The sequence below is a fragment of the Rana temporaria genome, chromosome 4, assembly GCF_905171775.1.
Source record: "Rana temporaria chromosome 4, aRanTem1.1, whole genome shotgun sequence".
NCBI classification, from domain to species: Eukaryota; Metazoa; Chordata; class Amphibia; order Anura; family Ranidae; genus Rana; species Rana temporaria.
Genome location: NC_053492.1, coordinates 21,712,463 through 21,726,251, shown reverse-complemented (window position 1 = coordinate 21,726,251; position 13,789 = coordinate 21,712,463). Strand labels below are relative to the sequence as shown.

General features: G+C 45.0%; 1 long non-coding RNA gene across 1 annotated transcript; it reads right to left on the bottom strand.

Annotated features, from left to right (window-relative positions):
* Positions 1-5,527: 5,527 nt before the first annotated feature.
* LOC120935272 lies at positions 5,528-8,319 on the bottom strand. The gene is made up of 2 exons (XR_005748390.1): positions 8,276-8,319; positions 5,528-5,808 (listed from the first exon to the last, which is right to left on the bottom strand). It is a non-coding gene; the product is annotated as an uncharacterized LOC120935272 (long non-coding RNA).
* Positions 8,320-13,789: the final 5,470 nt, after the last annotated feature.

Here is a 13,789-nt window from a genome sequence, read left to right as displayed (position 1 = left end):
TCGATGATCGCCGCCATTAGTAGTAAAAAAAATAAAAATGCAATAAAACTATCCCCTATTTTGTAAACGCTATAAATTTTGCGCAAACCAACCGATAAACGATTATTGCGATTTTTTTTACCAAAAATAGGTAGAAGAATACGTATCGGCCTAAACTGAGGAAAAAAAAAATGTATATATGTTTTTGGGGGATATTTATTATAGCAAAAAGTAAAAAATATTGCATTTTTTTTCAAAATTGTCGCTCTATTTTTGTTTATAGCGCAAAAAATAAAAACCGCAGATGTGATCAAATACCACCAAAAGAAAGCTCTATTTGTGGGGAAAAAAGGACGCCAATTTTGTTTGGGAGCTACGTCGCACGACCGCGCAATTGTCTGTTAAAGCGACGCAGTCCCGAACTGTAAAAATACCTTGGGTCTTTAGGCAGCATATTGGTCCAGGGCTTAAGTGGTTAAAGCGGAGGTTCACCCTAAATATACACCTTAGCTCATCCAGATCAGTGCAGTATATACATAAATATGTGGCTATTAATTTTTTTTATTGTGTTTAATTACCGTGAATCTGGAGTATTTGGAGACACTTCCTGGTATCCCTCCCGCGGGAGTGGGCGTGTCTTTTCTCTTCCCCAGCGCCCCAATGTCTCCAGGGAGCACAGTGTCATGCATCCCAGAAGACAATTCACAACGCCGACCATCGTAATCTCGCGGGATTTCACACGTCACGTGACTCGCCAAGCAGGTCACGTGACGAGCATTCACCGCTTCCCGGAAGTATTTGCTTGTGGACTTCACAATGCCCACAAGCAAAATGGCAAATTCCGGCAGCGATTTTTATACGTTTACGTTTTAATGGCCAATTCAGACTGCGGATGCTTAGAAACCTCAAACAGGTGAGTACCAAATTGCTAAACAATAAAACAATCAATGCACTATTAAAAAAAAAAAAAAAAACACGATATACCGTGGAACCTCCGGGGTGACCGCAGCCGTCTAGGAGATTTTGGAGCACTTCATGCTTCCTTCTGCAGACGATTTCTATAGGGATGCTGACCTTCCAGCAGGACTTGGCACCTGCCCACACTGCCAAAAGCACCAAAACCTGGTTCAATGACCGTGGGATTACTGCGCTTGATTGGCCTGAAAACTTGCCTGACCTGAACCCAACTGAATCTGTGGGGCAGGGGTTGACAAATTTGCTTGGAATCTAGGAGCCAGCTAAAAAAGTTAGGAGCCCAAAAACGCACCCCGTCCCAACAAGCTTGCGCGCAGAAGCGAACACATATACGTGAGCAGCGCCCGCATATGTAAACGGTGTTCAAACGCAATTTTGAAGCGTGACATGTTGGGTATGAATTTACTCTGCGTAACATTATCTTTCATAACATTAAAAAAAAATGGGGATAACTTTACTGTTGACTTATTTTTTAATTAAAAAAAGTGTAATTTTTTCCCAAAAAAGTGCGCTTGTAAGACCGCTGCGCAAATACGGCGTGACAGAAAGTATTGCAACGATCGCCATTTTATTCTCTAGGGCAGGGATAAGCAATTAGCGGACCTCCAGCTGTTGCAAAACTACAAGTCCCATCATGCCTCTGCCTCTGGGTGTCATGCTTGTGGCTGTCGGAGACTTGCTATGCCTCATGGGACTTGTAGTTCTGCAACAGCTGGAGGTCCGCTAATTGCATATCCCTGCTCTAGGGTGTTAGGATAAAAAATATATATAATGTTTGGGGGTTCTAAGTAGAGGGAAGAAGATGGCAGTGAAAATACTGAAAAATTACATTAGAATTGCTGTTTAACTTGTAATGCTCAACTTGTAATACCAACGGCCACCACCAGATGGCGCCAGCTCACGTCTGGTGGTAATAACTTGTAATACCAACGGCTCACCACCAGATGGCACCAGCTCACCAAAAAAAAAAAAATTTTGCCCACCTTCCAAGCCTAGTCGCCGTGGCGACCTGGCGCCCGGGATTTGTCCATCCCTGCTGTGGGGCATTGCCAAGAGAAAGATGAGACCGAACAATGCAGAAGAGCTGAAGCATCCTGGTCTTCCATAACACCTCAGCAGTGCTACAGGCTGATAGCTTCCATGCCACGCCGCACTGAGGCAGTAATTTCTGCAAAAGGGGCCCAAACCAAGTACTGAGTACATATGCATGCTTCTACATTTCATAGGTCCGATATTGTTCTATGTACAATCCTTGTTTTATTGATTGCATGTAATATTCTAATTTTCTGAGATTGTGGATTTGGGTTTTCATGAGCTGTAAGCCATAATTATCACAATTATGACAAATCACGGCTTGAACTATCTTGCTTTGCATGTAATGAGTCTATCTCATATATTAGTTTCACCTTTTAAGTTGCATTAGTGAAATAAATGAACTTTTGCACGATATTCAATTTTTTTGAGTTTCACCTGTATGTTTCATATATATTTATTCATTTTTTTGATCTGGTACTATATATTTCCCTGTAGATTCTCCATCCGGGAAGCACAAACTGTGGGTCCATTTTGGCCTCTATTCCTCTATAACTAGGGTTGTTTCTTCAAACTATTTGTCCCCATCAAATCTCCTAGGGGGGTGAATACTTATTCACCTCTTTGGGAGGCACTTCAGAATATGCAATTGATTCAACATTGCCAATGCATTGGCCCAGATTCAGGTACATTTGCGCTTTATTTGCGGAGGCACAGGGCAACGATTTTGCCCTGCGCCCCCGCAAATATTTTGCGCTGCCCTCGATTCACGGAGCAGTAGCTCCGTAAATTGCGAGGGCACGCCGGCAAAATTGCCCGGCGTAAGCGCGCGCAATGTAAATGATTCCGCCGGGGGCGGGAATCATTTAAATTAGGCGCGCTCCCGCGCCGAGCGCATGCTCCGTCTGGAAACTTTCCCGACGTGCATTGCGGCAAATGACGTCGCAAGGACGTCATTTGCTTCAAAGTGAACGTGAATGGCGTCCAGCGCCATTCACGATTCACTTACGCAAACGACGTACATTTTAAATATCGCAACGAGGGAACGTGGGTATCCTATAGCATTGGCTGCGCCTGCTATTAGGATGTGTAACCTTACGCGAAACCCGACGTACGCAAACTACGTAATTTGCGTACGCAGGGCTCGCGCAACGTTGTGAATCGGTGTTAGTATGCAATTTGCATACTATACACAGATCACAATGGGAGCGCCCCCTAGCGGCCAACGCAAGAATGCAGCCTAAAATCTGCGTGGTATAAGAGCCTTATTTTAGGCTGCAGTCGGCGTAGCGATGTTCCTGAATCAGGAGCATTTGCTACGCCGGAGCAAGTAAGCAATTGCGCTGTGTAACCTATGGTTACACAGGCGCAATTGTTTCTTGAATCTGGCCCATTGATGGTAACTTTTGATCCCTCTCTATATCCACCCACTTTATTCCTTATCTTGGTTGTACTTTTATAGTTTTTCCTACAAATATGTATGTTGTGTTGTTTTTCTTTCAAATAGGAAGACAACTTGTATACATTTTCTGCAAACCCTGGGAGGGTCAATATTAAGGAGGCGGAATGTTTCTGTTTACATATGAAACTTGTATTTCTTTATCTCAATCTCATGTGCCACGTACATATTGAGCAGCCTTGGTAAGGTTCATTGTCTCTGTTCCCATATACTTAAAAATTATGTTTTTATGCCCTAGATTTTGATTGTTCTATATCATTTGAAGGTATTTGCATAACTATTTTATATTGAATATTTATGCCAACCTGCTTGCTATGTTTATAAACGTTATTGCCTTGCCAACATGAGTATTCATTTCATTTTTTTTGTTACCCATAGCATAACAGACGCCACAACAAAATCTCCTGAGGAAGCTTTGCCGAGCGAAACATGTTAAGGGAGTGGTATTGTGTGCTTTAATGGAACAATTGATTTGTGATATGAATATAAAAGCTGTCTCATGTTTTCTAACCATTTTTGTAATAAACTATTTCTATATTTTACAGAGTGTACTAGTGATTCTATGACACCTCTAAAGCCCCGAGGCTTGTGACTTCAAGTCTCCCCCCCCCCCCCAACTTTGTTTTTAACGTGGTGTTCTATTTTTGATTCCTTGTTCTTACTCTGCCTCAACCCTCATAATGGGCACAGCAGGTGTACAGACACAGGAACTCAACACAGGGATGGTGGGAACCCCTTATAATGGGCACAGCAGATGTACAGACCCAGGGACTCAGCACAGGGATAATAGGAACCCCTCATAATGGGCACAGCAGGTGTATGGACGCAGAAATGCAGCACAGGAATGACGGGAACCCCTGATGGGCATGGCAGGTCTATGGACCCAGGAATTCAGCACAGGGATGGTGGAAACCCCTTACAATGGGCACAGCAGGTGTACAAACTTGGGAACTCAGCACAGGGATGGTGGGAACCCCTCATAATGGGCACAGCAGGTGTACAGACCTTCAGTGTAAGAATGGTGGAAACCACTCGAATGGACAAAGCAGATATACAGACCTGGAAAGTCAGTTCAGGGATGGTGGGAAACCCTCATAAAAGGGGCACAGCATGTGTACAAACTCAGGAACTCCGCAAAAAGGATGGTGGAAACCCCTCATAATGGGTACAGCAATTTTACAGACCTGAAAACTCACCAGAGGGATGATGGGAGCCCCTCATATTGGGCACAGCAGGTTTACAAATCTTTAGTGTAAGGATGGTGGGAAAGAGCAAAGCAGATATACAGACCTGGAAAGTCAGCTCAGGGATGGTGGGAACCCTCTCACAAGGGGCACAAGAGGTGTACAGACCCAGAAACTCAGCACAGGGCTGGTGGAAACTCCTCATTATAAGGAGAGCAAATGTACAAACCTGGGAATTCAGCAGAGATCTCAAGAGAGTATCAGGCGTTGGGGCAACATTCAGACTTTTGCGCTCCTTACTGTAGCAATCATGTGTATTTGTTTGCAAAATAAAAAACATTACAAAATATTAAAATAAAAAGTAGTGTAGTATGGCCAACACAAAGTTATTCTGAGGATAACTGGTGAATAAATAACAAGGTTAGAATTGTGGGCAGATCAATGGAACGCCAATCCCATTCATTACACAGTACTTCTTACGTCATTACTCTTCACTTCCCATGCTCACCTCCAGAACTTCTCCGGGACCTCTCCCATCCTCTGAAACCCCTTACCTCAAACTGACCGACCATCTCCTACTCTATTCCCCTTTATGTGATCCCTAAAAAAAAAAATATTTTCAGAGAGGCCTATCCTGCCTCTAACTAATAAACTTCACTTTTAATTTCTCCATCAACATCCCCTAAAGTTATTACCTTTTGCATCGCATGACATTTCCTTTTAGATTGTAAGCTCTAACGGAGCAGGGACCTCTGATTCCTCTCACATTGAATTGTACTGTAACTGTACTGTCTGCCTCCTTTTTAAAAAGCGCTCTGTTGGCCCCATACAAATCCTGTATAATAATAATAATAATTGTAAATATTAAAAACAAAAAAAAAAAAAAAAAGACGGAGTCTTCACTGAAACATAAATATTTTATGCCTATTAAAAACACAAACACAAAATATACAAAGTAACAGTACAAAATAAACAATATTGAAAAGATAAAACCATATTTGAACGATCAAGAAAAAATAAAAACGGCTTCATCGCTCTCTCCTTGATGGGTTTCCTATTCAGGCTCCATTCGCACTTGTGACTCCAAAGCCACGAGATTTCCGTTGAAACTTTAGATGGGTGCGACTTTGGCTGTTGACTTTGACTGCTGCGCAACTGTCGCATCGATAACATTAACCACTTAAGGACCGAGCCTCTTTCTAAGATTTGGTGTTTACAAGTTAAAAACTTTTTTTCTAGAAAATTACACAAACATTATATAATTGATTTTTTTTCTAACACCCTAAAGAATAAAATGGCGGTCTCTGCAATACTTTCTGTCACACCGTATTTGCGCAGCGGTCTTAAAAGCACATTTTGGGGAAAAAAAAAATCAGTTTTGAATTAAAAAATAAGACAACAGTAAAGTTAGTAAATTTTTTTTTATATTGTGAAAGATAATGTTACGTCGAGTAAATTGATACCCAACATGTCACGCTTCAAAAGTTGCGCCTGCTCGTGGAATGGCGACAAACTTTTACCCTTAAAAATCTCCATAGGCGCATTTCGAGTTACAGAGGAGGTCTAGGGCTAGAATTATTGCTCTCGCTCCAACGATACCTCACGTGTGGTTTGACCACCATTTAAGTACTCGTTCGCTTTTGCATGCGAGCATGGAGGGACGGGGCACTTTACATTTTTTATTATTTATTTTACTTTTAATTTTTACACAGTCCTTTTAAAACAATTTTTTTTGGATCAGTTTTATTCCTAATACAAGGAATGTAAACATCCCTTTTAAGAGAAAAAAAAGCGTGACAGGACCTCTTTAATGTGAGATCTGGGGTCAAAAAGACCTCACATCTCATATTTACATTTAAAGCGGTGCCCCCCCCCCAAAAAAAAAAAATATTAACACACTCCTTTAAATAAAATAAAAAAACATTTGGGGGAAAAAAATGTTTACTTACCAAAAAAGCCTGTTGCTATGCAGTTGTCCTAATCTGCCACTTCCTTCCCCGCGGAGCTCCTCGTTCTCATCCTCCCTCGCGTGTTATCCTGGGAAATGGGGCGCGCTGTCTTTTGGGACCTGTGAGTGTCCCAGAAGACAGCCGGCCATTCACAAAGCGCCGCGCAACTCGTGCATGCGCAGTAGGAAACGGGCAGTGAAGCCGAAAGGCTCCAATGTCCGTTTCCCTTGGTTCGGATCGGCCTCAGGCGGTCGACGTCGCGGGCTCCCTGGACAGGAAAGTGTCCTTATTAAAAGTCAGCTGCTACAGTGTTTGTAGCTGCAGACTTTCGGCGGAAATACCGCTTTAAATGCAATAAAAAAGGGACTAGAATTTTTGCTCTCGCTCTAACAATCGCGGCAATACCTCACATGTGTGGTTTGAACACTGTTTCATATGCGGACGCTGCTCATGTATGCGCTCGCTTCTGCTCGCAAGATCGTCGGGACGGGCCACTTTAAAAAAACTTTTTTTTTTCGTATTTATTTTACTTGATTTTGACGCTTAAAAAATAAATAAATTCAGGTCACTTTTATTCCTATTACAAGGGATGTAAACATCCCTTGTAATAGAAAAAAGCATAACCGGTCCTCTTAAATATGATATATGGGGTCAAAAAGACCTCACATCTAATATTTGGAATAAAAAAAAAAAAAGGTCAATCTAATATATATATATATATATATATATATATATATATATATATATATATATATATACACACACACACACACACACACACACACACACACACACACACACACACACACACACACACACACACACACACACACACACACACACACACACACACACACACACACACACACATATATATATATATATATATAGCGATGGGTGGAAGTGACGTTTTCACGTCGCTTCCGCCCTGCAGCGATATGGAGACAGGTAGGGGCCATCTTCCCCTCACTCGTCTCCATACACAGGCAGGGACAGGACTGGATCGGCTCTGCTGCTGCCGAGGGCTCCCGGTAAGCGGCGGAGGGCACCGGAGAGCGACAGGACGGGGGCCATCTCCTGCCGCCGATAAAAAGTGATCTTGCGGTGAATCTGCCGCAGAGAGCACCATTATCCGAAACCGGACCACCGCCTGAAGAGATGAATACCTGGGTTATGGCAGCGACCTGCTGGCATAACAGAGACATCCATCTTCAAAGTGTCGACGTATATAGTCATGCGGCGGTCCGGAAGTGGTTAAGATGCAACTTTTATGCAACTTTTGAGAGTTTACATGGCAGTCTATGGCACTGAAGTTGCATGAAGGGTTGCAAAGTAGTGCAGGAACCTACTTTTACATCACATAGATTTGAACGGCTTCCATTGACGGGCACATGGGCTGCAACTTGAGCCCCATGACAAGTCTTACAAGTGTGAATGGAGCCTCACAGCTGTGTAAATTAAACAGGATTAGTTACTGAAATTGCTGATTTTGGAGCACATGGCACTAAAATAAATGGTTCAAAAGTAGTGCTTACTTATTAACAGGCCGAAACTGAAGTTCATTTCTGCTTGACACAAATGCATATGGTATAAGCATTCCACCATTTACAAAAAAGGTCCTACAGTTTCCTTACAGAGTCCGTGCCTTATAATTGCTGGTTACTCAGTCCTAAAAGATGAAAAACAATCCTTAATACCTTAAAGCGGTGGTTCCCCCTTAAAAACAACTTTTTTTTATTCCACTGGCCCCCCACATTCCATCACGATTAAGGCTATTATTTTTTTTTTCCTGCTGTACATACCTTATTACAGCATCTTCACCCGTGCATCCGGGTTGCGAGTCCCGCGGGAGTGGGCGTTCCTCACATGTGTTTGATTGACATTTTGCCCAAAAACGAGCTCCCCCTCCGTCGCGTAAGCCGCGTCATGATTGGCGAAAGGAGCCGAACGGCGATGCGCATGCGCAGTATAGCGCCGACTCGCCGCTCGGCTCCTTTCGCCAACCGTGACGCGGCTTACGCGACGGGGGGAGAGCTCGTTTTTGGGAAAAATGTCAATCAACAGCCTGTGAGGAACGCCCACTCCCGCGGGACTCGCAACCCGGATGCACGGGTGAAGATGCTGTAATAAGGTATGTACAGCAGGAAAAAAAAAATAATAGCCTTAATCGTGATGGAATGTGGGGGGGCAGTGGAATAAAAAAAAGTTGTTTTTAAGGGGGAACCACCGCTTTAAATATTATTATTAAAAATGGTTAGTTTCACTAATTTACAGTACATTCCCCTTGTGGTTGGGGAGAAGAGGTCTAACCTCTATCTTGACCAGCGGTCATCGATGCCTAGATGGCCTGGCAAATTCAGCAGCATCATGTGTCAGTTAACTTGACAATAAATATTTCTGCCTTCCTAAATAATTTTTATATAGAATATATAGATTAAGCTTTTTGGTACACATTTAATAAAAACTCTTCTCTTCTATTTATTATATTTTAATACTTTGATTGTATCTGACAATTACAGTATTAAACAGAGGCAACACTGCAGTGCCATCTGTAGGTTGAAGGTTTATTGCATCAATGAATCCTCCAGCCTGATCACTATGTCACAAATGATAGACAACTCTAATTGCCAGTGACAGCAGAGTTTGAGAGGTAGCACCGGGCACAGTGTCCGCTGCTGGCTCTCAAAGGGAGCACCTTTATTAATGTACAGTGTTCCTGGCCCTTTGGTATTGTGCTGAGGAACAATAATATAGGGACTGCAGGTGGAAAGGGGGTAAAAGAGCAAACTTTATTTAGATACAGCAGGGAAGTGATGAATCCTTATTAGCTTGCAATAGTCCCCCACTGGAGGGGTTCCCCACACTTCCTGTCCGGTGAACAAGAACACCCACAGGACTATAATCCTGACACAGCATCAAACTTGTACCCACTTTGCGCAAAACTATAAAAAGAAACAGTTTTCCTGGAGTAATGCTTTCTGGTAGACATCTAAGACAGGAAAGCAAAGACAAATCGTCTACATCAGGGTTCATTAATGGCGGACCACGGTCCAGACCCGGTCCGAGCGACAGTCCTATCCGGATCATGACTGCACCACTTTTCCACCTTGGTGTTCTCCCTTTGGGGCCCCGCTAGCATACTCCTATCAGGCGGGGGTAGGAGGTGCTGCAGATCGGAACAGAGAGCAGGAGTCATTTCATATTAACAAGTTGGTAATCACCCGCTTGTTCACCTAATAAGTTGGACAGCTCCTGCTCTCTGTGCTGATCTGCAGCACCTCCCATCCCCGTCTGATCCGAGTATGACAACAGGAGACCGGAGAGAGAACACACAGATGCTATGTGCCTCTGCCCTGGTAGGACTGTGCAGGGGGAGCCGCAAATGAAAGGGGCACTGTGACGTAAAAGAGGAGAAGGGGGAGATAACTGAAAGCGGCACTGTGATGTGAAGGCACAGTGTGATGTGTAAAAGGGGCACTGCAATGTGTAAAGGAGGTACTATAATGTGAAGGGAAATTGAAAAGACTGTTGGACTGCTTTACAGGTGTGGCTGTTATGTAAAGTGGAGTGGGACTGTCATATAAGGGGGGGGTGAGCTGAGGACAGTGATGTAAAGCGGGCGCAATGATGTGAAGGGTAGGCTGAAGACACTGATGTACAGGGGGGACTGTGATGTAAAGGGGGGGGGTGATGTGAAGTGAAGGGGGAGCTGAGAACAGTGATGTAAAGAGGGCGCTAAGATGTGAAGGGTAGGCTGAAGACACTGATGTACAAGGGGAACCAAGGTCACTGTTGGAATTGCTTTAAAAGGGGGACCCAGATGTAAAGGGGGACAGTGGACACTGATGTAAAAGGGGGTTGTGACGTGAAGGGGGAGCTGAGCACAGTGATGAAAACAGGGTGCCAAGATATGAAGGGCAGGCTGAAGACACTGATGTATAGGGGGGGGGGGGGGGGCTGTGATGTAAAGGTGGGACTGTGATGTGAAGGGGGGCTGAGGACACTAATGTAAAGAGGGAGACTTATGTGAAGGGGGGCTGAGGACACTAATGTAAAGAGGGAGACTTATGTGAAGGGGGGCTGAGGACACTAATGTGAAGAGGGGGGGACTGTGATGTGAAGGGTAGGCTGAAGACACTGATGTACAGGGGGGGGGGGGGTGATGTAAAGGTGGGACTGTGATGTAAAGGGGGGCTGAGGACACTAATGTAAAGAGGGAGACTTATGTGAAGGGGGGCTGAGGACACTAATGTAAAGAGGGAGACTGATGTGAAGGGGGGGGCCAAGGACACTAATGTAAAGAGGGAGACTGATGTGAAGGGGGGCTGAGGACACTAATGTAAAGAGGGAGACTTATGTGAAGGGGGGCTGAGGACACTAATGTAAAGAGGGAGACTTATGTGAAGGGGGGCTGAGGACACTAATGTGAAAAGGGGGGACTGTGATGTGAAGGATAGGCTGAAGACACTGATGTATGGTGGGGGGCTGTGATTTAAAGGTGGGACTGTGATGTAAATGGGGGGCTGAGGACACTAATGTAAAGAGGGAGACGGTGATGTGAAGGGGGGCTGAGGACACTAATGTGAAGAGGGAGACGGTGATGTGAAGGGGGGCTGAGGACACTAATGTAAAGAGGGAGACGGTGATGTGAAGGGGGGCTGAGGACACTAATGTAAAGAGGGAGACGGTGATGTGAAGGGGGGCTGAGGACACTAATGTGAAGAGGGAGACGGTGATGTGAAGGGGGGCTGAGGACACTAATGTGAAGAGGGAGACGGTGATGTGAAGGGGGGCTGAGGACACTAATGTAAAGAGGGAGACGGTGATGTGAAGGGGGGCTGAGGACACTAATGTAAAGAGGGAGACGGTGATGTGAAGGGGGGCTGAGGACACTAATGTGAAGAGGGAGACGGTGATGTGAAGGGGGGCTGAGGACACTAATGTAAAGAGGGAGACGGTGATGTGAAGGGGGGCTGAGGACACTAATGTGAAGAGGGAGACTGTGATGTGAAGGGGGGCTGAGGACACTAATGTGAAGAGGGAGACTGTGATGTGAAGGGGGGCTGAGGACACTAATGTGAAGAGGGAGACTGTGATGTGAAGGGGGGCTGAGGACACTAATGTGAAGAGGGAGACTGTGATGTGAAGGGGGGCCGAGGACACTAATGTGAAGAGGGAGACTGTGATGTGAAGGGGGGCTGAGGACACTAATGTGAAGAGGGAGACTGTGATGTGAAGGGGGGCTGAGGACACTAATGTAAAGAGGAAGACGGTGATGTGAAGGGGGGCTGAGGACACTAATGTGAAGAGGGGGACTGTGATGTGAAGGGTAGGCTGAAGACACTAATGTATAGGGGGGGGGGGGGCTGTGATGTAAAGGTGGGACTGTGATGTAAAGGGGGGCTGAGGACACTAATGTAAAGAGGGAGACTGATGTGAAGGGGGGGGCCAAGGACACTAATGTAAAGAGGGAGACTGATGTGAAGGGGGGCTGAGGACACTAATGTAAAGAGGGAGACTTATGTGAAGGGGGGCTGAGGACACTAATGTAAAGAGGGAGACTTATGTGAAGGGGGGCTGAGGACACTATTGTGAAAAGGGGGGACTGTGATGTGAAGGGTAGGCTGAAGACACTGATGTATGGTGGGGGGCTGTGATTTAAAGGTGGGACTGTGATGTAAATGGGGGGCTGAGGACACTAATGTAAAGAGGGAGACGGTGATGTGAAGGGGGGCTGAGGACACTAATGTGAAGAGGGGGACTGTGATGTGAAGGGTAGGCTGAAGACACTGATGTACAGGGGGGGGACTGTGATGTAAAGGTGGGGCTGTAATGTGAAGAGGGGCTGAAACTACTGATGTACAGGGGGGACTGTGATGTGAAGGGGGGCTGAGGACACTAATGTAAAGAGGGAGACGGTGATGTGAAGGGGGGCTGAGGACACTAATGTGAAGAGGGGGACTGTGATGTGAAGGGGGGCTGAGGACACTAATGTGAAGAGGGGGACTGTGATGTGATGGGTAGGCTGAAGACACTGATGTACAGGGGGGACTGTGATGTAAAGGTGGGACTGTGATGTGAAGGGTAGGCTGAAGACAGCAATGTACAGGGGGGACTGCGATGTAAAATGGGGCTGTGAAGTGTTAAAGGAACAGACCTCTGCTGGAAAATTTTACCAAATGGTCCTCTGTAAAATTTTAATCCAAGACCCTTGGTCTACATCTAAAATGCAATTAAATAAATATCCATATAGTCCCATAAAAAATTATCAAATCTGCTTCAAATTCATTTAGCACGCTCCTAATTTTCATTATGGATATTCTGTTACCATCTCAGAAAATCACTTACCATACAGGTCAAACCTGACTTTCATCAAGGTCTACAAAAAGCATAGATCCACCAATAACAGGCACCGCTCATTCAGGTATTGTTATAGGGGGTTCATCTCTACCCATCTTGGACATTTTCTGCCCCTAGCATTCCAAGTTTTTTTTGTTTTACTGTTAAAGACCAATTCCGGCCCAAACGTTCTCATTTTGGGTAGGGAAGAGTCGTCAGGTTTTTATTGTCTCCATCTCTCCAGGAAGGCCCACACAACAACAAAAAACTGTCCCTACTGTACCAAAAAGTTTCCTTTAAGACCCTTACTCCCTTGTCCAATGATGACCTGACTTTTTAAAAAGTCAAAGCTTCTCCCAAGGATGGGACACTATTCCTCCCAAGGACACCAACAATGGGACACTATTCCTCCCAATGACACCAACGATGGGACACTATTCCTCCCAAGGACACCAACGATGGGACATGGTTTTACTTTCACTGACACCAGGACATCTTCTACAGTCTGGTCCCCCCCCCCCCCCCCCTAAGGTCTGAAGGATGGTAAACTGGCCCAGAAAGTTTGGAGAACCCTACTTTAAACTAAGGGTATAGTGCCTCAGCATTGTCGGCACCCAAAAGTACCTCCACCAAAGGGTGCATTGTTGACGTCTGTGTCTTCCTCTGACAGACATGCATACTAATTTTGGTGGAAGCTTTGCCCCCTACATAGTGGTCATCAACCCAGTCTCCAGGGCCCACTAACAGGCCAGGTTTGCAAGATAACTTAAATACATCACAGGTGATATCATTTGCTGCTCAGTGATTGCTGTATTCTAGTCTATCTCCCCAAGGAAATACATAAAACCTGGCCAATTAGTGGGCCCTGAGGA